The 26,101-nt window shown below is 38.3% G+C and overlaps 1 protein-coding gene across 4 annotated transcripts in view; it reads left to right on the top strand.

Moving 5' to 3' along the window:
- Positions 1-26,101, top strand: part of DNAJB9 (DnaJ heat shock protein family (Hsp40) member B9) — a 403,125-nt gene that overhangs the window by 150,097 nt on the left and 226,927 nt on the right. For 3 of the 4 annotated variants that reach the window (XR_014016693.1, XR_014016694.1, XR_014016695.1), the window contains exons 5-7: positions 11,882-12,059; positions 13,642-13,805; positions 13,921-14,081. The gene's annotated coding sequence lies outside the window, so the exon portion shown is untranslated. Of the gene's footprint in view, positions 1-11,881; positions 12,060-13,641; positions 13,806-13,920; positions 14,082-25,821; positions 25,838-26,101 lie in introns of those variants that run through there. The other variant, XR_014016696.1, reaches the window with a different exon arrangement.

Below are 26,101 nucleotides of genomic sequence, written 5' to 3' on the forward strand. Positions count from 1 at the left end.
CCCCTGACTCTTCCTTCCTAATTATGAGGAAACCTGGTGTGCCAGCCACAGGGTCCCCCCTTCCAACTCCTTGGGGTGGCAGGTGAATGAGGCTCCTATACCAAACCCCCTTCCCCCAGCAAAGAAATAGTCATCGAGTTTGCGGCCAGAAGCAAGGGCGGGAGGGGCAGCCCCCCAAGGTCAGTGTGCCATGATCAGGTTGGTTTGGTTTGTCTTTGTGTCTTTTTTTTTTTTTTTAAACAATGATTAGTGAGATTTTTCTTCAGCCACGAGTGTTGGCCTTGAAGCAGAGGGTTGTAGCCCTTGGTGTTTGTAAGATAAGAAAGAATACACACTGTGGCTATGGTTGGGTTTTTTTCCCCTCCTTTGGGAATTTTGTTTGGTAAACGCAAAACTCAGTACCTTTTAAAAACAGAAATCTGTGGATGAAGCTGGAACCAGCAGCCTCTTGGAATCTTCAGCCTAAGCACCTCACGGGACTATGAATTCACCTGAGATTTTCATTTGCTATCAGGCTGAGGTTTTTTTTTTTTTTGCAGTACGCGGGCCTCTCACTGTTGTGGCCTCTCCCATTGTGGAGCACAGGCTCTGGACGCACAGGCTCAGCAGCCATGCCTCATGGGCCTAGCTGCTCCGCAGCATGTGGGATCCTTCCGGACCGGGACACGAACCCCTGTCCCCTGCAGCGGCAGGTGGACTCTCAACCACTGCACCACCAGGGAAGCCCCAGGCTGAGGTTTTAAAGAAACATTGTTCTCTAACCAGGATTGTAACAAAAGTGTAAATACTATTTCACAGTTGAAAGTTGATGGTGCAGGTATCTATAGAATGTACTGTATTTTTACAGTGACTGCCACATGACCCTATTCCCCCCCTTTCTGTATTCCATATCTGTCTTCCAGAAATGTCACCTGCCCTTTCTTCTGTGATCTCTTAATCCAATAATTGTATTACTGCCATCAAAGGATGCAGTTTTTTTTTAAGAAAAAAAGAAATGTTACACATACTAATTATTTAAAATTATATAGGTGTCCAGTAGAAATGTATAGTAAAGTTATAGTAAAAATTGATAATAACTATCAAAAATTAGGAGAGACTAGAGAGAGGAAATAGAAATAGTATTAATAAGCTGTCTTTATATTTCATACCAGAGAGTCAGATTTGACAGATCAAGAGATTTTAATGTAAGCATATTTTTAAATATTAAAATACTAAACTACTAGAAGAGCTACAACAAAAAAGTCAAAAGTGATCACTTCTTGGGCTTCCCTGGTGGCGCAGTGGTTGAGAGTCCGCCTGCCAATGCAGGGGACACGGGTTCGTGCCCCGGTCCGGGAAGATCCCACATGCCGCAGAGCGGCTGGGCCCGTGAGGCATGGCCCCTGAGGCTGCGCGTCCGGAGCCTGTGCTCCGCAAAGGGAGAGGCCACAACAGTGAGAGGCCTGCGTACTGCAAAAAAAAAAAAAAAAAAAAAAAAAAAGTGATCGCTTCTTAAAAGCTAGAGTTCAGATTGGAAAAGGTGGGTTGGGGGATATTACTGTTCATTTAAAACACCTATTATAGAATTTTATTTTTTTTAACAAGTGCATATATTACTTTATTATATTTTTAGGAAATAAAATATCCAGAATCTAGGATATGCTTAATGAATATTCCTTTCCACATATATATTCTTTATAGACGTCTCTGAGCAAGCATTTTTTCTAAGTTACTCCTTAGAGTGACTCCCCTGACTTCCGAGTTTTAGTTCTGTGACTATAAAATTTTAATGTGAACTTAATCTCCTAAGGGATCCTATTAAAATGCAGATTCTGATTCAGTAGAGCTGAGGTGGGAACTAAGATTTTCTGCGTTTCTGCTGGTCTGTGACCCACAGTTTGAATAGGAAGAATATCTCTGGATATCTCCCCACCCCCCATTTATGAGTTATATTTTCCTGCTTCTTTGCATGTATGGTGACTTTTTTTGGGTGGGTGGGATTTCCTTTAATTTCCAATTAAGTAAATACTGATTGATATCAAGGCCCATAGTTCTGGATGGTTAACTCAAATTCCTTAGCAAATCCCAGTGGATGCTGATTGAGGTCGGGAAATTCCTTAGCCAAGGCTCTAAGTTCTGCTCAGGTCCAGGGTGTGTAAGTAAGCACCGAGGACGGTTCACCTCTCCCTGTAATAGGTTTCTTCTTAAAGGGAGCTATAATACTTCTGATTTCTTTTTATCTGCCTTTGCTGGGGAAGAGGGAGCAGCAGGAGGCAGAAGAGTTGGAAGAGAAAAAGAACGTCTGGGTGTATGGTGACTTCTGATTGGATGCCAGACATGGTGAATGTTACCTCGTTGCATGCTGGATATTTTCATGTTCTTATAAATATTCTTGAGCTTTGTTCTGGGATGCAGCTAAGTTACTTGGAAATAGTTTGATCCTTTTGAGATGTTGGTGGATCCAGATAAGTCTTTAGTCTGGGGATAATTTTACCGCACTACTGAGGCAGTACTCTTCTGAGTTCTCCATCACTTTTTCACTCTGGCTATTGGGAACACAAATGATTCCTTGCCCTGTGTGAGCTCTGGGGGGTTCTTTTCTCTGCCTTTGGTAGTTTCCTCATACACGTGCAGTGATCAGTACTCAGTTGATGACAAGAAGAGAATTCTCTCCACATCTCTGGAGTTCTTTCTCTGTCCAACTCCTTGCTATCTTGTCCTCTGCCTTGCAAATTCTAATTGCCTAGGTTTCTCAACTCTATCTCTTTAACTTAGAGAGACCGATGGGCTCTTCCTGTGTTCTTCTCTTGCAGACTGGAAATTCATGCAGGCACTTTGTTTCCCCTTTCTCAGAGATCACTGTTGTACACTGACTGATGTACAAATGTCTTACCAGCATTGTTTTCAGATATTTTTCTTAGGTTATAGTTATTTTGGTCATGATGATAAATTTGGCTCTCTGCTCTATCTTGGCCACATGCAGAAGTCCCTGGATATTAGTTTCTATGCCAATTGGCTTTGCTTATTTAGCTTAGTGTCAAGAACTATGAAGAGTCTGAGATTTTACCCTGCTTGCAAAATAACAAGTTAGTCAGCTACAGTTTTAAAATGCTAGCAGAAAACATGAGACTCCGGGATTTTTTATTCAAGGCACAGCAAGAAGCTTGAGCTTCCTGTTCTTATTGGTTCCCCTTGTCCCCTAAATCCTGTGGAGTGATGTGGAAGGATCTAGATAAACAGTGTGCACAGAGTGGGTCTGTGTCATAGCTGAGCAATCCTGAGTCTCAGTATTATAAAGAAGATGCTAGCCAATATGCCAAAATTTGTTCCAGAGGGAGAGATTTTAAAACTTATTCTTGTCACTAAAGACATGTTCTCTGCCGAGAGGGAGACACTATCTTTTTCTTCCAAGATTGTTTGCTATACAATCATTCTTGGAAATATAGTCAGATAAAAGTTGTCACAACACATGTTGAAACTGTGGAGAATAGCTCCTCAACATTGAGCTTTGCTAAGTGACCTGGCTGAGTGCTTTTGGTACTGTGGTTATCTCAATTATTTTTTATTAGGTATTGAACGATGCAGAATACCTATGAAGGATGACTTAAATAAGGGCCAAACTAGTTTGGCAATGAATAGCTCTTAGGACACACGCATTGATTATTTAGCATGTACTCAATTTCAACAAATTGGATTCTTTCTAAGCATTAGCATAAAAGTTACTCACTTTTTCAAGGAAAATTACCAAGCAAAGTAGGTTTCGGCATTTTTAGTGTTGATATCTGATCTCAACTTTAAGGTGGGCACATATTCACAATGTACATTCAATGCCAACTTGAACTTCTTCAATAAGGTATAATAATATTGTTGAGCATGTAAAAGGATCATTTCCAATTTAAATTTTATATGTCTCATCATCAAGCTGGATATTTGCCAAACTGGAAAGGTGAAGCTGTGAGAGATAAGTCTTCTAGGTGCAGTGAGGATCTTTTTCTTTCTTTGGAGAATTTCTTGGTCTTTGATAATACTTTTCATGTGATGCTGTCTGAAACATTCTAATTATGAGAAACAGAGAGTAGATATGGCACAATTAGACTTGATTAAAGAAACAGAGCTGATAATACTGACTTTTTAAAAAAAAGTTATTTATTTTATTTATTTATTTTTGGCTGCATTGGCTCTTCGTTGCTGCGCAGGCTTTCTCTAGTTGTGGTGAGAGGGGGCTACTCTTCACTGTGGTGTGCAGACTTCTCATTGTGGTGGCTTCTCTTGTCATGGAGCAGGGGCTCTAGGTGCGCGGGCTTCAGTAGTTGTGGCACGTGGGCTCAGTAGTTATGGCTCACGGGCTCTAGAGCGTAGGCTCAGTAGTTGGGGCACACGGGCTTAGTTGCTCCGTGGAATGTGAGATCTCCCTGGACCAAGGATAGAACCAGTGTCACCTGCATTGGCAGGCAGATTCTTAACCACTGCGCCACCAGGGACGTCCCTATATTGACTTTATTATTTGGTAAAATCCCGTAGGAAACTAGAACTATTAGGCAAAACTATCTTGACAATGTCATAAGCAAGTCAATAGAAGCCACTCAAAGGCTTAGTTGGCTTATTTAACAATTTAAACACATTGCATTCTCTAAGGAGGCAGGTTTTATCACATATTCAAGACAAGCTCATGACAGAGGTAGAGACATTGTGCTCATTGTATGGCTTCATGTTAGAGCAGAATGAGAAAGGCTAATATTTATAAATGACTTCAAGGTTAAGTTTGTGTCTGTCTGACTTGTAAATGGATCTAAAGCTTTTTGTGGGTGGCATGAGAGAAGTCTATAACTCCAAATCAGCAGGAGCTCTTACCTTACTTTATGTGGACGCAAGGAGATGCTTCAGGAAGCCTATGAATCTGTGTAAAATTTTATGTGAATGGATGTGTTACATTTTAGGGGACAGGGATTCAATAACTTTCATCAGATTCTTGAAGGATCAGTGAAGATTAAGAACAGTCTTTCAATGCCCAGATTAACCAAGGAATAACTCAGAGACATTTAGCTGGCTATTTTTATATTCTCAAAGTTATCTGGAATGAAAATTGTACACTCAAATGTTAGGAAGAGTTGGTAGAATGAGTCAAGAGACGAAGGAACAATCAGGATTAAAAGAGAGAGAAAAAAAAAGAGAGAGGGGTGAGGGTAATTTAAAACAACAACAACAACTATGGTTAATTTGAGAACAAAAAATCTTGATTGTACATTTTTTCGGTAAAATAATTATCTGACAAGTAGTACAGAAGTCAGGCTGGAGGGTTGTTTTTGTTGTTGTTTTGTTTTTGTTTTTGAGATGGCCAATTAGGGTATTGAAGAAAACAATTTTAGTTGCTGATAAATTCTCTTTGAGAGTTCTTGTAAGGTATACACATGACATGTTTCTTTCTTCACATGCCATCCATCGGTGCCTTCACCATAGTTAAGCTAGTTCAGCCTCATTTCCCTCAGAATTTCTCACAGGTCCAGTTGAAAAAAAACCCCAAGAGAAGATCACATGGCAGAAAAACCACACAAAGTATTTCCTGAGTGATGAGCCCGGATCTCTAATAGTCAAACTCTTAAATTAGTTCTATTTTTATGCTTCTTTCAGGACGCAGTCACTTTATTACTTCAAAATTATGGACAAAGTTTTTGACACACATTTCAAACTCTGTTAGCTTAGAAACAACTCAGTTATCATTTCCTCAAACTGTATTTTTTATGAGGAACATAATCCAAGAGCACATGTTTTATTATTAGTCACTATGCAAAGCAATTTCATATTACTAGGAAAATTGCTAAGGATGATTAAAGTCTATTTAATAATTAATTGACCTATCAGCATCCTTTTTTCTCGGCATTCAGGAGCTATATATTGGCCTAATTATGGCCAGGAAATTGATCTCAGACTATCATTATTTCTTTACTCAGTTTTAAAACATTGCTGTCAAAACCCAATTAGAGACAGGAGAGATGTAAAACTATATGGAATTCTATTTTTAATTAGTGTTATCCTGGCTTATACCTTAGGACTCCTTTCTAATATCCTGCTTCAGGATCTTAGGACATATTGTTCTGCCCGCTAGAATGTTCTTTCCCTAGATATTCACATTCAGGGGTTTGCTCCAAAATTTTCTCCTTAAAGATGCTTTCTCTAATGACACTGAAAAGTATTAATCTATATTACCTAAAATTTAGTTATCTAAAATGTTACCTACATTTTTCTCTTCTCCATGCTGCTTTATTTTTCTTCATATCTTTTACTAGAATGGAAGGAAGCTTAGTAAAGGTAGCTTCACTATTGAATCTCTTGCTTCTAGAATGGTGCCCAGAACACCGAAGTTCCTATTTGTTGAAAGCATGAACATGTGGACTTTTATCTAAGTATTTTGGAACAGTTTCTTTAGATGGATTGTATAGTTTCCTTCAACTATACTAAAAATAATGGTAGCTTCTTTGACTATGTTAAATACAGAGTGTATTGCCTTGTTCTAGGAGAAGTTTCTAAGAAGTTCGATTTTATGCTTAGCAATTATTAGAAAGAACAGCTGAACATCAATAGCATAATCTTAGTCGTCATATTTACCACAAATGTATAAAATATAATTGGTCACTTTTTAACTTATTCAGTAGTTTAAAATTTCATCTTTTGGTGTTTAAATGGTCTTTTTTTTTTCTATTATCTTGTATGGAGATATGGTATCCTGACCTATCACTAGTATGGAAGATTAAAAATCAAAGATCTAACTTATCCATTTATCATTTTACCCCACATAATTCCAAAATCAAGGTAAGATCCATACAAAGAGTAGCTGAAATAATAAAGAAGAAATTAGGATTCATACAAAATGTGAGGGAAAGGATGGTGTGAGTGGTTAAAAGTCAAAGTTGCTGCAATTGTCCATTATTCTTTGATTCCAGAAACTCAACAGCTAAATTTAGGATTCAAGAATTTTAATCAACTCGATTCAGGTGCTAAGAAGTAATATTCCACTTGCATCTTTCAGGTAGTCTGTTTCACTTTTATTCTTAAATATTACATTTTACATTCCATGATAATCTTTAAATTACTTTAGGACTTATTTGAAATGCATAGGGCACAGAGTCAATTAAAAAAAAAGCCGTGATCTTCCTTTTCAGAAGAGCTGTATATGTAACTCTGTTGCATCTTTTAGTATTCATGGTGATAAAGTGTAGACTAATTTATGACCATTTCAATGTAGAAAATGAACCAATATCCATGCAATATAGAGTCAAAATCATTTTACAGCTATTTTTAATCTAAAAATCTCAATTTTGAACAGATTTTTTTATCATCAAATTTTATCCTTCTTTTTGATGAAATGGGGTAAAAGCTGAAAAAAGATAATTGAAAAAACAGTTAAAAATGACTTAGTTATACTGATCCAAATGGTCTTAGCCTGCTATCAAGGTTTGCTGCTGAAATTTTTTCCATTACCTGTCATCAAGGAGTGGAGAAGTATGGTCCCTATAAATTATGTTGCAGAGCTATTGCAGTAGAAAGATGGCAGCCATTATTTTATCAAATTACTTTTTATCTACAAGACTGCTCTCCCTGCTGCCATGGTATTTTAAATTAGGTGGCAATATTTGAAAAAGAGAGTTGTTACTTAGTTTCTAATCTCTACTGCTATCGGTGACAGATTAACTTCATCTTTTAAGTAAATCCTGTAAGACCCCACTGAGTACTTTGTGGTCTGGGCTACTGTACTTGTTTGGTGCTAATACATTCTCATGATAAAAATAAATTTAAAGAAATATTTTATTTCATTAGTATTATGGGGCTATGAGTTAGCCAAGAGGTATTATGAACTTGAAGAATGGTTAATTTAACATATAGTACTTAAATCTCTTGATATTCCAACTTCCAACTGCAATTTCTTCATTGAGCTAAAATTGTAACCTCCGGCATAGGTTTCTATATGTTGCAGTGTTTTTCATAAATGTTATTCAGCTATGGATGGGGTTGTGGTTTGGCAGAAAAAAAAAAAAGCAAACCCTAATACATGGTTAGGGTCTATGACATATTAAGTGTTTTATCTTGACCAGTCTTATGATTCTGTACCTTATAGATATCTGGTAACTGTAGATATTATTACATTTATTTTATATTTATTTATTTATTTATTTTTAATTAATTAATTAATTAATTTTTGGCCACGTTGGGTCTTTGTTGCTGTGCCCAGGCTTTCTCCAGTTGCGGTGCATGGGGACTACTCTTCGTTGCAGTGCACAGGCTTCTCATTGCGGTGGCTTCTCTTGTTGCAGAGCACAGGCTCTGGGCATGCAGGCTTCAGTAGTTGTGGCATGTGGACTCAGTAGTTGTGGCTTGTGGGCTCTATAGCACAGGCTCAGTAGTTGTGGCACACGGGCTTAGTTGCTCTGTGGCATGTGGGATCTTCCTGGACCAGGGCTCGAACCCGTGTCCCCTGCATGGGCAGGCGGATTCTTAACTGCTGCGCCACCAGGGAAGCCCTACATTTATTTTATAGATAAACGTTCACCAAATCATATAACTTCAAGAAAGAAGAGTCAAGACTGGTCAGAATCTAAAACTATGTTTTTGTACTACGTCATATTATTCACACACTTTTTTTTATATTGGGAACTATGAGGAAGGCAAGGGTAATTATACCTATTTAGTATGAGGAGAAGCGGATTGAACATGTCTTTAAGAAGGTGTAATGTTTAGGAGGCAAGATGATGTGTGGAAATAGTCCTGAAACTGAAGTTTTGGAACTCAAATCCTTGATTTAGGCACTAAATAACTATATGCGTGAACGAATAATTTAACTAAAAAAAGATCCCATTTCCTTCTATGTAAAATGAAGGAGTTGGTTTCAATATTTTAAGTTCTCTTCTATGCCTTACTTACTTTGATTCTGTGATGTTGAAAGATTACTGCCTTAACTATCTCGATTTTAGGTGAAGATGCCTTAGAATGAATTTATGAAAGGCACAAAGGGAATTCTTGTTTACTTAAAGGAAAGGTTATAATCAGAGGCCATGGAAACACCATCTTTAGGATTTTTAAGAATTTGAAGGACCACTTTATTGGAGTGCCTTGAGAATGAAAAAAAAATCACTCATCAACAAATACACTTTTGAGTCCTTTCTGTGTGCAAAACACTATGGAAATGTATACGATATAACTACTACCTTCCAGGAGACTTTGATCTAGTGGGGGAGATAGATGTGTAAACACTAACAGAATATAGTATTTGTACACTACTGTACAATAGGATCTAATCTTACTGTAGTAGTCAAAGAAATGATTTAGAAACCCAACAGTAATTCAGAAGAGTTCTCTCTTTACTTAATATTTGCTTCAACCACATGAAAAGCATTGCATAACCTAAAGCAATACTTTAAATACTTCTTTTGTCACTCATCCATTTTCCTCACACAATCCCAACTCTGTGCCTCTTTCTTCTCAAAGTTTTGCCAAATTACACCCCTGCATATCTTGTGTCTTTCTCTCTTCTTTCTCCCCATTCTCTCTTATGTACTGATTTTGAAAGAAAAAATCCAGGGGAACCAATCTGGCAGGAGAAAATCCATCTCTGAAAGCAGAGAACGAAAAGACCAAGCCAGCAAATGGAGAACATGCCTACGAGGGTCTCTGATAGTTACAGCCTGGTTTTTCTAGCTTGCTTTCCTCCCCTTCCCTTCCCTTTCTCTTTGGTACAGAACTTCTTCCTGTGGAAAATGTGTATCGGGTAGTTTGTGGGGCTAACACTGTCACAGACTAGCCACAGAGATAGACGGGCTCCAGGATTGGCCATCAGACTCCCTCATTTCCCTGACCAAAATGAATGGTTCAAGGACATACACATATCCAAAACTGTGTCAGTCATATGCCCTCCAGGGGATTGGTTTTAGACTCTTTTCTTCCTTTGTGTATCACAAGCTGCAAAGATCATAGTGTGGAATTGCCAGCATTTGTTTCCCCTCCTTTTCCTTGGTTGCATTCAATAGGCTGCCCGAAGAATGAAGCTGACTATGGAGGAGGGCAGAACTGGAAAATGGGAAGAAAAATAAACCCCTGGCCGCCTGAGCCTCTAGGTCTAACAGTGTCTGAGGCTGATGCACCCCTGAATTTTCCACTTACATGAAGTAATGAGTCCCATCTTTTTTTCTTTTCACTTAATTTAAGTTGATTTTTTCCCTCTTGAAATGAAAAGAGCTCTGTATAATGTACATCTATAGAAGTATTTGTGGGAATAGTCACATATTAGTAATCATTGTCCAGTCATACTTCCTGTGGGTTAGTCCTTATAGGGGGTAACAAAATATTAGTCCAGAGCACCTAAATATTTTCATATCTCAAGTTCCCATCCTACTTGCTTAGTTAGTAGGGCTCTGTTTACGGTTCAGTGTCTCCTCTCCCTTTTCCTATGTTGAGATTGTATATAATACCTCTCAGGTTCCTCTGTAGGTGCTATGAAGTAAACCCCACCTTCGTTCATTGCAGTACCTTCTTCAAGACCTTGGGACTAGGGGATGGTTAACTTCTCAAAGAGCAAACTGGCATTCTTGGTATTTAATCCCCTCTCCTCATGACCAGTATTTTAACTCTGAAGATGAAAAAGGAACATGGGAAAGCCCTCTTTGACACAATAAAGCAAGAAACAAAGGCTTCCTTTGGAATATATTCCAATCACACTGGATCTGCAATCCTCTGGGAGAGAATGATGGGGTAACTATATCCTTCCCACTTATGACCCGCTCTAATTTACTAGAACCAAATTAAGAAGCTGCATCTTAACCAAGGTCCCCTGGCTTACTCTAGAGGGCTCCCTGACCATGATTAGAGGAACCAGCTTATCTCTACCTGCTGACATCTCATCTGTTAGGATTCATCTTCAAGGGAAGGAGATAAACCTTGTTTACTTCCAGCTTCCAAGACCACTCAAAGGGTGACTTGGCTGAGCTTCATTAGTCTGGCTATCCAAAAATTAGCTAACTGTCTCCTCAGTTCTCATTAGATTCAGTATTCAGAGTTAATGAATGTTTTTAGCTTGAGTTTCCGGAAGATTTGTGATGCTATTTGTGTGAAATAGAAAATATAAGAGATAGTGTAACTTGTTTTGGGGGCTGAGACAGGGATAATTTTATCTTGGGGCAAGTGGAGTGTGAGTCATCAGATAGGTGTGCATGTGGGAATGCCTTGCCAGGGACTGGGAATGCTGGTCTGAAATTCAGTAGAGAGGTTATAAATTGCAGTGAAGAGAGTGAGGGAGACACTGCTGAGGGAGGAAATGATTATAAGAGAAGGAGAGTGTCAGATGAGCATCATTGTGATGCCAGCCAGTGATCCTCAGACCAGGGTACAAAGAGACTTCACAGGGTATATTGGTGGTTCATTTTACAGGAACCATCTTCCAGAGAATTGCCTTCATGTGTGCTGTTTTCTAAAGCTGATTTACTTGAGCAGTTATCTGAGGTAGATATTCCCTTTGCCACCTGCCCTTCCACAAAACCTCTTTGCCCATGTTGCAAAAGAAAAGCCTACCTTCACCCATTAGGAATCTTATTATGAGACTTGACCTTGGGACTTCAAAGCCTGCAGAGCAGCAGGCAGAGGGACTGTTCAATGATTCCTCTAATCGAGACATGATAAATTTCTTCTTCTCATTAAGATGTATAGACCCAATAAAGTTTTCCTTTTTATATTTATAATTTTACTTTCTCTATATATACTTTCTATATTTGTATTCACCTTTTAAATTTATATATGTTATTATATAGATTATTTTTGTTAATTTTATATCAGTACTAATTTAATGAATTATTAATTCAAAGAAAATGTATAGCCTTGTGTTAATAGAATATTAAAAATAAATTCCTATATTTTGTTTCAGAGGACTATAATAAGGAGATAATGAACAACTTTCAAGTATAAAAATATATATAAAGATCACATGCTGTGGAGACACAGGAAGAGAAATACAGATTTGAGGAGAAAAAGAAACACAGAATTCTCAGGACCTACAAACAAAAATATTTGTACTACTTGAACGTTATTGATGCAAGCGATTGGTATGTCTTTGACATTAATGTGAGCAGTGTCCCAGTGACAAATGTCTTACAGGAAGCTAAGTGTTTAGATTCTTAGACTCCAACTGGCTTCTTAGAATATAATTTAGAGCCTTAATTTATAAATTTATTCTTTTGTAGCTCCTTTAGGGCTCCCCTTGGGAAAAACTCAGGGGCCTCAATGGTCATCTTGTTCAAGCACTTTAGATCCTGAATAATCTTTTCAGTCATCTGAGAAAGTCATTTCATCTTTCCTTCTGTCTCTTCATCTGTCCTTTCCTTCACCCCCTTCCTTCTTGGCATGAACACAGTTATAAAATGAAATTCTTTATACTAAGGATTTATGATAAGTGCTGGGGATATGACTGGTGAAGAAAATGACAAGTTCCTGACCTCTCTGAGCCTATAGTCTAGTGGGAAATACAGCCAATGGAATAAGCATTTCTGTAAAGTTCAAGGGCTGTAACCAAGGAAGCACAGGATATTATGGTAAGAACAGATAAGAAACATGTTACTTTATCAGTGAATGTTTCTAAGAATGTGTCATTTAAGTTCACTCACTATTTTGTCATTTTGTTCTTTCTTGCCCAGCCCTGTTCTATTGAGGATCAAGACAGATAAACTTGCAGGGCTCATAGAACTTACATTCTGTTGAAAAGGTAGAGACAGAGAAAACAGACAATAGAGGAAATGAATAGAATCCGTTTCAGATAATGATGAATGCTATGTAGAAAAGCAGGGTGATTCATTCATTCGTTGTATTAAAATTTAATGAGTGCCTAGTATTTTCTTGGCACTGCTCTAAGTACTGAGCATACAGTCTCCTCTCATGGAGTTTACATTTGTTTTTATTAGGGGAGAGAAATAATACACAAACAAAAATGTGTAGTAGGAGGTCAGATAGTGATAAGGATTACAAACTGAAATGATAAAAGAGAAAGGGAAAGTGTGTGGAGAGGTCTATTTTTTTTTAACATCTTTATTGGAGAATAATTGCTTTACAATGGTGTGTTAGTTTCTGCTTTATAACAAAGTGAATCAGCTATATATATACATATATCCCCATATCTCCTCCCTCTTGCAACTCCCTCCCACCCTCCCTATCCCAGCCCTCTAGGTGGTCACAAAACACCCAGCTGATCTCCCTGTGCTATGCAGCTGCTTCCCACTAGCTGTCTGTTTTACATTTGGTAGTGTATATATGTCCATGCCACTCTCTCACTTCATCCCAGCTTACCCTTCCCCCTCCCCATGTCCTCAAGTCCATTCTTTACATCTGTGTCTTTATTCCTGTCCTGCCCCTAGGTTCTTCAGAGCTTTTTTTTTTTTTTAAGATTCCGTATATATGTATTAGCATGTGGTATTTATTTTTCTGTTTCTGACTTACTTCACTCTGTATGACAGTCTCTAGGTCCATCCACCTCACTACAAATAACTGAGTTTCGTTTCTTTTTATGGCTGAGTGAGAGGTCTATTTTTGATAGATGCTGGTGAGGGAAATATCCCAAGGCAGTGAGAATTGAGCAGAATTTTGAATGAAGTGAGGGACCAACTCATGTAAATATCTGGGAAAATTTTGTTCCAGGTGGAGGAAGCTGCAAGTGAAAAGATTGTGAGGCCAAGAGCATGCAAAATATGTTCAAGGAACAGCAAGAAATCTGGCATGGCTGGAGCAGAGAGAAGCACTGATAGAGAGCAGCTGAGGATGGAGGGAGCCAGGGGTCAGACCACGAAGCTTTGCAGATCATGGTAAGGAGGATTTTGTTCTAAATGTGATCAGAAGCCACTGGAGGATTTGAGCAGGGAGTGAGGTGGTCTGGTTTATGTTTTAAAAAGATCACTGTGATTTTTTTCTTTTTGTTAGTTTATATGAGCTTGAGGGTGACTTTAGCTTGGTTCATCTGAGAAGGATATTTGAGCTGGATACCAAAGCTGTGATCTGAAGGACAAGAAGAACTTACCCAGACATTGAGGAGAAGTCATCGTGCTGTGTGTAAAGACACTAATGAGAGCTGAAGTCTGAAGGTGAGTGAAGCATGCCCTGTTCAAGGATCTGGGAAATGTTCATTTGGGCTGAAGTCCAGAGTACAAAAGCAGGACTGTGAAAGAGGAGGCTGGAAATGTATAGTGGTGAGGGAGGAGTTTTGATTTTATCCTAAAGATAATAGACTGTTTTGAAGACTTTTTGGTAGGGGAATATCAGAGCAGTTCTGTCTTTTGAATGGTTTTCTTTGGCTGTTGGAGAGGAACTGGAGATGGGAGATCAGGTAGGAGGAAGGTGCAGAAGTAACTCAGGTGAAGGGATGGATTATGGTCAGACTTTGTGTGAACATTTCGTGGAGCCGCTATTAATTTTGGAAAACTGTGATTGTTGAATAGGTCTTGCCTATACAGCGTCAATCCACCATCTTGGAACATCCACCAATTTATCTTAGATTTTTCTCTTGTCACACAGGACAAATTTAATTCTGTTTCTACATGGCAGTCCTTCATATTTTTGAAGGCAGCCATTAGTGTCTCCTTTTTCCATATTTCTTTCCATCATGTGGGAGTTTTTTCTTGTGTGTGAATGTCCCAAATTTCTTTAACTCGTGAGAGTTGAGTGTGCCCCATGTGACACAGCTTTTTGTTCCTTCTCAATATTCTGTTCATTTTTATCTTGATCAATTCTTGTTGGTTAGTGACCCTCTCAGGGTGTGCTACCCTACTTTTACCAGCATAGTAAAGGGGGCAATTATTTCCTCCCTTTTTATGATCATTATATTTTACAAATAATAACTGTTCTCAAAAATAATAAAATAAGAAGTTCTCAGAAACTTTTCTAGTGCTTGTACAATATTACTGAGCTTCTCAGTCAACTAAAATCCTCATTTTCTTTTCAATTATATTACCATTAAACTTGAGTCTGGCTGTGTGATAAATAGATGCAGGGCACCAGGGTGGACATGGTGTCCAAAAGGTGGCTTTTATACAATAATCAGATGAGAGAAGGTAGAAGCTTTATCTAGGGTATTAACAATAGAAATGGAGAAAAAGTGGTTGAGTTCTATATACATTTTGAAGGAAAATCCAGTCCATATTTTGTATCCCCTGGAAAATGTAAGTAATCAATGGTATGAAGTGTCTGTCTTTGCTGTATTGTCTCAGGTGACTGGCTCATATTCAGTCCCTATCACATGGTTCAAGTCGAAACCTTTAATTTTGTGCATATTTTACATGCACTATTATACATGAATACAATTGTCAGAATCATTGACTCCTGTGATAGGCTGCAAGTATATAACTTTAAAATACCAGGTATATGGTTTAGATTTTATTTCGTTTCACCTTTGTTTTATTGATCTAAAGTATGTCATATTATGAGACTATTACTGTCAACTTCAAATTTCATTAAATCACTCATATTATAATAGAAGACACTGAGGGGCTGGTTGTGCTTTGTGTCTTTTATAGGATTCATAGGAAATGTCATTACGATTATGTCTTTTTGCTAAATGGGATTTGTAAGAACTGCTTCACATTTATAGAGAAGATGACAGCCCCCTCCCATCTGAGACTTAACCTCTCAGTTCCATTCAGAGTGCCTATGAATCCTGGCACTTTTGCTCCACAGAGATATTCTTTTCTTTAATGCACTGTGATCTCAGAATTTGGTGTTCTATCTGCAAGTCCTGGTGATACAATGTCAGCTTGTCTTGTGCTAATTCATCTATACATTGAATGACAGCTTTGCTGTCTCTGAATGGTAGCAGGATGAGAGGTCATTCTATCTGGCTGTGCTGCCAACTGAAGTGCTTAGTGTGTTTTCAAATTTGGGGTTATTAGAGCCAAAGAAACTTTATAAATTACCTTGTCTGTTCTCTTACCTTATAAATGTGGAAAACGAGAGTAGAATAGCTAAGAAGAAAATGTTCTTTCTTTTTCTCTCTTTTTAACCATTATTACAGACAAGGAGATGTACCTTTAAAAAGCCATTATCTGGGGTTGAAGAGTGAATACTTTAACAAGAAATCTTGTCAAAATATGATAGCAGTCATTCTGGGGTCAAAGTCCTGGTGTCCGAAATATGGCATGTGAAATTATCTTCAGAGCAACAGCCTGAGGAGCAGCTAAGGGCTGTGTCCCTTGTAGGTGGATATGTCTCCATCTTAACCTGAACAACACTCATATTAAAGAGAGAAGAAAGCAGTTCCTTGTTTCTTCTTGGAGGGCAAATTATTTTAGCTACTCAGAATTATTTTTAAAGGGCTATCCTATTAATAACAGTCAATAAAACTCTGGGGGATAAAAGCAAGATTAGTAACCAGTTAATGCAAGGGGAAGAGAGTGTGTAATAACATCTTTCTCCGGTGGGATACTGACACTTAAACTCACATCATGCCTTGAAGCAGTTCATACATGCCTTCTTTTTAGTCACTAGCTGAGCACTGGTTTTATTTTCTCAGATATTTCTAAGCTGTGAGAGGTTGCTGACTAAAAGGAAATCTAGAGGCTGTTCTTAGGATGAGGTGAAAATTGATTCTGAGAGGGAAGACAATGGATATTCTCTATAATAGGGTGAGTGGGTTGGGCAAAGAGATTCTCTGAGGGCTCCTTTATGATTGAACCAAAGCTTATCTACAGACCAAGTTTGCTTTCCAAACCAAGATATTATAGAAAGAGGTGGAGCGAAACAACAAACTTTTTTCAGTATCTGGGACTTCAATTCCTGGCTTTTTATTTCTTAAAACGCACATTTCTTGGTCAAGGTTTAAATCTCTTTCTAGGGACTTCCCTGGTGGTCCAGTGGTAAAGAATCTGCCTTCCAATGCAGGGGACGCAGGTTCAATTTCTGGTCGGGGAACTAAGATCTCACATGCCGTTGGGCAACTAAGCCCACATGCCACATCTACTGAGCTCATGCTCCTCAAGGAGAGAGCCTGCATGTCGCAAACTACAGAGCCCACGAGCCACAATTACAGAGCCCACCCACCCTGGAGCCTGCGCGCCACAACTAGAGAGAGAAAACCCACACGCCACACTAGAGAGAAGCCTGCGTGCCACAATGAAGAGCCCGCACTGCAACGAAAGATCCCGCGTGCCGCAACTAAGACCCGACGCAGCCAAAAAAAAAAAATAAAAAATAAATAAATAAAATAAATAAATAAATCTCTTTCTGGAATAGTCCTTTTCACATTTCTACCTGCATGCTGTCCCTGCGGTGTGGACCTCTTGCTGCATGCTTCATGGTGCATGTACAGACTTGCTTCACTTCTAGACAAAGAGAGAGGCTCAGAGAGAGACACTGAAGTGGACGTCTGAAACAGTTTTCACCATTTGTCCTTGAGCCTTGTGGACAGTGTTGTATATTCCCACGGGAGTGTGTGTTTATGGGGAATATTGCCTACAAGATGGTGTATCACTATACCGTGTACGTGGGAGAACATCTTAGAAGAAAATAAAATTCTCTTCTCTTCATGATGATCAGGCTTAAGGGAGAGCGTGAGGGTGTGAGTAGGAGAGAGATGGAATGAAGAGGGATAATAAGAAACGGAGACAAAATAGTTCAGTGCTTCCCAAAGTGTGATTAAATGGGTCACCAGAATTTGAAGCATCTGCAAAGGATGAAGTAATTTGTTAATAATGAAGATTCTAGGGCTTCCCTGGTGGTGCAGTGGTTAAGAATCTGCCCGCCAATGCAGGGGGTACGGGTTCGAGCCCTGGTCCAGGAAGATCCCACATGCCACAGAGCAACTAAGCCCGCTGGCCACAACTACTGAGCCCGCATGCCACAGCTACTGAGCCTGTGTGCCACAACTACTGAGCACATGCACCTAGAGCCCGTGCTTTGCAACAAGAGAAGCCACCGCAATGAGAAGCCCGCGCACCACAACTAAGAGTAGCCCCTGTGTAGCAACGAAGACCCAACACAGCCAAAAATAATAAATAAATAAATAAAATAAATTTATTAAAAAAAAAAGATTCCAGGCAACCAAACAGTATTTCTGAGTAAGGGGCATAAAAATCTGCATTTTTTAAACATGCACATCAAGTGGTCCTTATATAAAAAAGTTTTAGAATCATTGAGTTTGGAAGTTAATATAATTGTGAAGGTGAGAATTGAGGCCATAGATCAAGAGAGGATAAAAGAAATATTTGGTTGGTAAAATATACAGAGCTTGATAATTGTGTGGCAGTGTAAAGAGAGGTGAATCTAGGATGATTCTCACAGGTGTTTGGTTACCTGGTAGATGATTGTATCATTACTCTGATTAACTGGAACCTAGAAAAAAGAACTAGGTTTGAGAAGGTGGATGAGAAAATTTGGGCATTGATTATGAGTTTAAAGTGTTTATGAGGCAACTTAAAAATTTTTTTGCGGTAGAGATAACCATATAGACTTGTAGTTTGGTGGAGCAATCTGGGTTAGAAAGATAGATTTAGTGGTTATAAGAATACAAGAGGAAGTTGAATCTATTGGCATGACTGAGATTTCCCAAAGAGAAAATGTATCAGGAGAGAAAGTCTGGGGTGAAGTCAAGACCCAGGGACCATTGCTAACTAGGATCATGTGACCAGGAAGCTGGCTGTTGAATTCCTTTCTTCAGAGATAGAAGACTTCTGACAGGTTGATAAGGCTCATTACATGATCTTAAAAGAGGAATATTGAAGAGGAGTGAAGGTAAAGGCAACAGCAGTTGCCCAGGTCAAGAGATTAAGAGGCTCTCCATTTATATTAGTGCCCCTCTGGATAAAAGCTGGATGTAATGTAAATGATCTAGATGGTAACATCTGCAATGTATGTGCAGTGAATTGAAGTGGCACCACTAGAAAGGGGAGAAGTTAGAATTGTTTGATGGTATGAAAATAAAAGGAGGAATGTTTTCTTTTCACACTTGAGTGGAGTGAATTAATATGGAAGTGCCAGTGGGATGCCAAAAAAATGTGTATGCCATCTCCTTTTCCTGGTGTATGTGGGTCATCAGCATGTGGGCATCTTCCATTCAGAAGAGTTGGAAGAAAAGCCCTATCCTAAGAGAAGACCTCTGTTTTTATTTAAGCACAGGAATGGGAAGAACATCCAGTAAAGCCACTGAGGATGCAGAAGAGTGTGATGGAATTGGGAGCTCCAGTATTGGAAAGACTTGAGAGGGAGGTTAGCTGTGAGGTAATGAGAGATAGAGAAATGGTGAAGGGAAGGAGGGGGGTGCGGTTCTGGGGTATGGACACAGGTGATGAGCATGCAGGAGAGGAAAGGTAACCAGAGGGGTGCTAGATAATATCTCTACCTGTGGAGTTAAAGAGACAACACCTTTGTACACCAAGATATTTACACGTTTTTCCAGACCCTATATGGAATTGTGCCAAAGTATTTTGTGTATAAAATAAGTAGAGTTCAAAGGAGGACCAGAATGTGCTGAGAAGTGGCAGTGGAAAGATCATTGAATGGAGTGGGGCATGAATCAATTAGGTTAATTTATATGAAACACCCTGAAAACTGCAAAGTGTAATATAAAACTATGAGGTGGTATAGCCAGGGCAATGATTTAGAAGTTTCCAAAGTCTTTTAATAAACTTGCTGCATCAGGATCTTCTGAGGTGCTTTAGAAATTTTGGATGCCTGGGCCCTACACTCAATTTACTAGATCAGGCTCCCTGATACTGAGCCCAGGGGATCTCTTTTGTCTTTTTTTACAGCTCTCATTTCTGATACATACTTTATATACACCTACTTGATTATTGATATTATAATTCAACTTAGATGACAATAAACATGTGTGTGAATGGTAAAAAATTTAAAAGATCACAATGAATGAATAAATCTCATGAATGAAATTAACAGATAGTGAACAATTGGTTGGAAAATCATAGAAGTTGTTTAATTTCAGAATTTTAATTTGAAGGCAGTGAAATACCACTAAATTATTTTGAGCAAGTAGTGATACTGTGAATTTTAAGAGAATTATTGTGGTTTCTATAAATAACATTTACTAATAAACTTCCAGTGGCTCAGAATTATTCTACTCGTGTATTTGAAAATATATTTAGAATAACAAGGGAATTCCCTGGCGGTCCAGTGGTTAGGACTCTGTGCTTCCACTGTAGGGGGCACAGATTCAATTCCTGGTTGGGGAACTAAGATCCAGCATGCCTTGTGGTACAGCCAAAAAAAAAATAAAATAAACAGAATAACAAGATTTTAAATGAAATTTAGCCCAAGTTTTGTTAAAAATGAAACATCTAATCTATAATCCTCTAAGCATTATGTTTGTCTGATATTGAGAAATCAGACATTCTTATTTTAATGTACATGGCTATATTTATATGAATAAGAAATTTAAGTGGAAAATCATTAGGCTTTGCTGTATTATTGATTTCTAGTTTCTCTAGTGAATTAGAAGTTACTGATTTTTAAACTCAGAAATAAAACCTCATATAACAGTGTTTTTTATACTAAAAAAATTATTATCTTTAGTTTTGCCTTTCAGACTAATGAATTCCTTGTAGTTTGGTAAAAGAAGTAAAAATCATAATTTGGTGAATTAAAAATAGTGTATTTTTTCATTTCTCTTGGGCATATAGAGTGACTTATTTTATGATTTGCTAAAGTTGTAGACGTTTTCTGATCTCTTCTAAAGCAAAAATTGTGTGCCACCTTTGCAAACTTTTCCTTATATTTGGATCTGTCTAAAGCTACTTTTAAGAACTATATAATTCTGATCAAGAATTCTGTTTCTCCTTGAAAAACTTCCTTCTATATCTGATTTGGATGACATGATGGTGATTATCTTTGTTCCTACTTAGATATGTTGAAATTGCCTCAAGGCTTTGAAGTTCTGAGATTTAAAGAAAAGATGAAATACAAATATGTATGTGCTATTTTCATATGGAAATAATATTCTGAATGAGAAGTAACTTCTTTGTTGGCATACACTGGGTCTTACAGAATAAATTAAAAAGCACTTGGAGGACAGGCGCCATGCTTTTTCTTATAACTTCACTAAGATACATTATTAAATTAGTAGAGACCAAAACTTCTAGGATTTTGAAGAGTAATTGATATTTTCATTAAATTTTAGCACTTAAAAATTTGAGGATTTTGTTTATTTCTGTGTTTGAAGTGTGTTTATTTCATTCTTGAGTTCCAGTGTTCTTTTTTATAAGTAGCTTTATATTTTTTTATTTTTGATTATTATTTCTGATTATTAAAGTTATAAATTTTCATATTAAAAAAATCAAGTAATATAGAAAGGTAGAGTGAAAATTACTTATAACCTCTCCACTCAGACTGAACCACTATTTAACCTTTTAGTATATATCCTTTCATACTTTTTCCTGTCTGTATGAATCTCTTTGGGGTGTAACTCAATCTGTATATCTCAGACCATTCTGTGGGTGTCTGGTGGGCATGCTTTTCTCCACTCTGTCTGTAAGGGGTTCCCTACCTGTCTTTTATTTTAGCTTCTGGCCCCTCATCTTTTCTCTATCACATACATTCTCACTGTCTTTCATATTCTCTGTATGCGGATTCATACATATGAGTCTCATATGTATATTCATACATATGAGTGTGTGAGTGAGTCTCTATATGTGGGTAAATGTGAGTATGTGTATTTATATGTCAAAATAGCACCATTAGATACATGCTGCCTTGTAATTAAAAAATAAAACTTTTCTATAACAATAAATATAGATACAAAGCTCCATTTTTGATGACTGAATGGTATCCTAGAGTGTAGTGTGGGCTAGATTTAATTTATTTATCCAATCCTTTCAAACAATTTCTTTTGGACATTTAGGTTGTTTCCAAATTGTTTTTGTTACCATATTTAGTCCTTTTAGTGCACATTTTTACATATTTGTACAATCATTTCTTAGTAACTGAAATGTTACTATTAACTGTTACTAATAACCCAATTGTATATATCTTTAATTAGATATTCTAAATTATGTAAACTTAGAAATTCACTATTAGGCTAAGCTCAATACAGTTTTTATAAGATTTCTTGGGAAAGGTCAGTTTTCTTTAAATAATAAAATATTACAAGATATTGCTAGCAACTATTGGTGGGATGTGGCTTTATACTGTAGTTGGACATTTCTAACTGTATTTTCTGATGGGTATGTCCTGAGCTCTCTTCTCCATGACTGACAGGAGGAGTGTTTTGAGAAAACCAGTTAAGGTTATAGCTGTTGTTTGTGATCCAAAGAGCAGAATCAAGCTACACATTCACAGACTAGGAATGAAAATCACCACCCTGCCCTAACCACTTGGGTCAATTGTATTCTTTTCTCAACAACAGCAGGCCCTCCTTTTGAGTTTTGCCTCCCTTTTCTTTCTTTTTTTTTTTTTTTGCGGTATGCGGGCCTCTCACTGTTGTGGCCTCTCCCGTTGTGGAGCACAGGCTCCAGACACGCAGGTTCAGTGGCCATGGCTCACAGGCCTAGCCGCTCTGTGGCATGTGGGATGAACCCGTGTGCCCTGCATCGGCAGGCAGACTCTCAACCACTGCGCCACCAGGGAAGCCCTTGCCTCCCTTTTCTTTAGTTCTTTGTCTAAATAAGTTCTAAGCTGCTTGAGACATGAGCTTTGTTTTCACTGTGTTGTTTTGTAAAATGCCATATGCACATATGACATTTTGTAGATAATAAAACAGCAATGATTATAGGCTGTTGGTAGTCCTCTGCTGATATCCCAGCTGGTAACACTACACTAAGATATCACTTGACATTCTATTGAATTAACAGAAACTGTTGTGTTGATTTTTACTGCTGTTAAGAGCAGGGAGAATATTGATTTTAATCAGAAAGAGCAGGGAGAAATTGTTTTGACATGTGTTTTTTACTTGATCTTTGAGAACATCATGAAAAAATGAAAAGAGTAAATAGTAATCTACGTGAGGTTCCTTCAAAAGAGCTGAAAGGTTGTTTGAAAATAGTGACCCAAGGATAGAGATTTAGTTTCAGAAATGAAATGTTTAATCAGCCATCTCAGAGTAATCTCTTACTTGACAAAATGAAGCCTTTCTTTGGAATATTAAATAATTGCATTTTTAGTCACACTGCGATTGAAATATAAAGAAACATGGCTTAATTTGTTAACCATTTTAATATTTATGTAGTTATTCATTCAACAAATATACAACGATCACCTACACTAAGGCTGTTGTTGTCCTAGGTCCTGGGGTCACACTAGAGAGCAAAGCAAAGTCCTTGCTTTAATGGAGTTTGTTTTCTAGAGGAGGAATAGATAACAATTAAAAATGATGTAGTATGTCCAGTGGCAATAAGTACTATGGAGAAAAAAACAGAGCAGGATGGGGAGTGTGGATGGTAGTAGCCATTTTACATATTGCAGTTGGGGAAGCCACCCTGGAGACCTAAAGAAGGGGTGAATGAGTCATATCCACATTTGTTGAAAGAATGTTTCAGGCAGAAGGAAGAGCAAGGGCAAGTGTCCTGCGGCAGGAGTGTGCTCCAGAGACAGCGAGGAGTCCTATATGTCCAGGAGATTAGCAGGTATGAGCAAGGAAGTGGGAAGACGTAGTTCTTACAGGGCTTTGGGGGTCATTATATGCCTTTGGCTTTTACTCTGAGTGGGATGGAAATCAATAGAAAGTCATAAAAACAAAAGTGACCTGATCTTATTTTCTTGTGAAGGGATTAGTCTGGATGCTATAAGAATAACTGGCAAGGTGCTGAAATGGAGAAACACTATAGTAATAAGCTAGGTCATATCCAGGCAATGGGCGATGATGGTTTGGATCCGGGTAATAGCAGTAGAGGATGTGGAAAGTGATTTGATTTTTGCCATGTTTTAGAGACAGGGGTGACAGAATATCGTGATGTATTGGATGTTGGGTATGAAATAAAGCAAGTAAAGATGTTTTCAAGGTTTTTGGCCTGAGCAACTCAGAAGGGTAAGGCTGCAGAAAAGAGAGTTTGGTAGTAGGGAACTCGGCAGTTTGTTTTGGGATAAATCCAGTTTGGACATTAGAGATTAGTATTTAGTTCCAAGAAAAAAGGTCATAGCTGGACATGTAGATTTGGGAGTTATCAACATGAAATTGGTATTTAATACCATTAAAGACAGGAAACTGGAAGAGATCATTTAGGGAGTAATTTAGATAGAGAAGTTCTGAGAGCTGAGGTCTGGGGTGTTTCCAGAGTTAGAGGTTGGAGAAATCTGCAGTGAATGCTGAGGAGGAGTGAGATAGTGAGGTACAAGGGAACCTAAAGAGTGGTCTTTCAGGGGCCAAGTGAGGTAACTGCTTCCGGGAGGAGGGAGGAGTGAGTGGAGTCAAAAGCCATTGATAGGTCTATTAAATAAGGACAGAAGTTGGCAACTGAGCGTCATTGTTGACCGTCTTGTGAGTTGTTCAGAAGAATAGAAAAGGCTTTCTGGAGAGGGTTCAAAAGAGAATAAGAAGGTACAAAACAGAAGCAACAGTTTGGGTAACTATTGAGGAATTTGCTCTAAACAGGAGAATGGTACTGTTGTCCCAGCCATGTTGAACAGATGGCCAGACAGCATACGTGCCAGGCTTGCTGGAGCAGTGTTTGTTGGGGGAGAACTCCTAGGGGCAGGACCATGAACCCGCACTGCCCATTGCATTTAGGGCACTACACACATATCTAGCAGGGCTGAGTGTCAGACTCCAGGAGAGGAACTTTGACATTAGGCTGTAGGGCTTTAAAGCTGTACCAGCTCCTCTCTTGATGTGAGTAGGGCTGCCGTGATATTTTCATTTCAGCCCAGTTCCTTCGGCCCCTGCCTCAACTGCTCACAGGGCTGAGGTTCAAGTTTCTGGTTGACCAGGATTGAATATAATAAGTACTAGCTCCCCAGTTTCCATAGGAGGGCAATAGGACACCGAATTCTTTTCTGGGAGCCCAGCCTAAAGGAGATTTAGTCCTGATAAGGTAAGCCTGATCTCTCAGTAACAAGAGAATTATGAGAGGGGAATGCGAGGGTTTTTCTTTACTGCTCTCTTGTTCCCTTCCCTCGCTTCCCCTGTCCTCCTTCCTTCCCTCATTCCCTTCCTTCCTTCTTTCCTTCCTTTTCTTTGATGTGCAATATTATAGATTTTTATAATCTAGTAGAGAGGAAAAACCATTGAGAATGTAAGGGAAATAGTCATTGGAGTGATTGCTGTTGAGAAGATAAGAGGTTGATAAGAGTGGAGGGGTTGGCCCTGTGAGAGGAATGGATACACATACATATTAGAGAGAAGCCAGGATTGATAAGCACAGATGTGCTTGTGCTGTGGTCAGAGCTTATGGGCATTCTTTTAGGATTGTTTCTGATTGCTCAGTGAAAGGTGAATTTGCACTGAGAGCAAGGAGAGAGATGCAAGTGTTGGAGAGATTATAACAGTGTGTGATTAACAACCTTATTTTCCCAATGAAAACAAATTTTATTAGCTATGTGCTCTAAAAAAAGAAACTACTTTCCCTCTCTTACTGAGGATTGAATTTTGTGTATTTTTGGTGGACAGTCTTGGTTAAATCTGTTTAGCTTTTGGTCAAATGTTTATTTCTATGGGCCACCTTTCATACAAAAAAAAATCTCATTTTTTATGGTGTTCTGTGATTTGAGTCATGTTAGATGATTCTGTAAACATAACACAGAAATAAGCAAAATATACTTGGGCTTCTATGGCATGTGTGCAGAAGAATCTGTACTTATTAAGCATACAAATATGTTTAAAATTCACTAACCTTTGTGTGGCTCAGTGCAAGCAAAAGCATGACATTTGAAATTGTGTCTTCATTGCCTTCTCAGGGCATGGGATGATTGCCACATCCTAACCTGCTTAATAACTGTGAGACAGAGCCAGTTATTCACGTGAGTTTCCCCCACACACACATTTGGAGCTTTAGATAATTGGATTAAATTACAGCAAAATAAGTCAGGCCCGCTATACTTACACTCTCTCAACTGGCAGGAGACTGACTATTCTGGCAAAATGAATACATTTTATATATGTCTTTATTTTGTATGACTCTTGAAAAAGCAAGCAAAATTCCCCCCTTTTAAAATAAGTAAAATAACAGGTAATGAC

This window comes from Mesoplodon bidens, assembly GCF_964165515.1.
Source record: "Mesoplodon bidens genome assembly, chromosome: 9".
NCBI lineage: Eukaryota > Metazoa > Chordata > Mammalia > Artiodactyla > Ziphiidae > Mesoplodon > Mesoplodon bidens.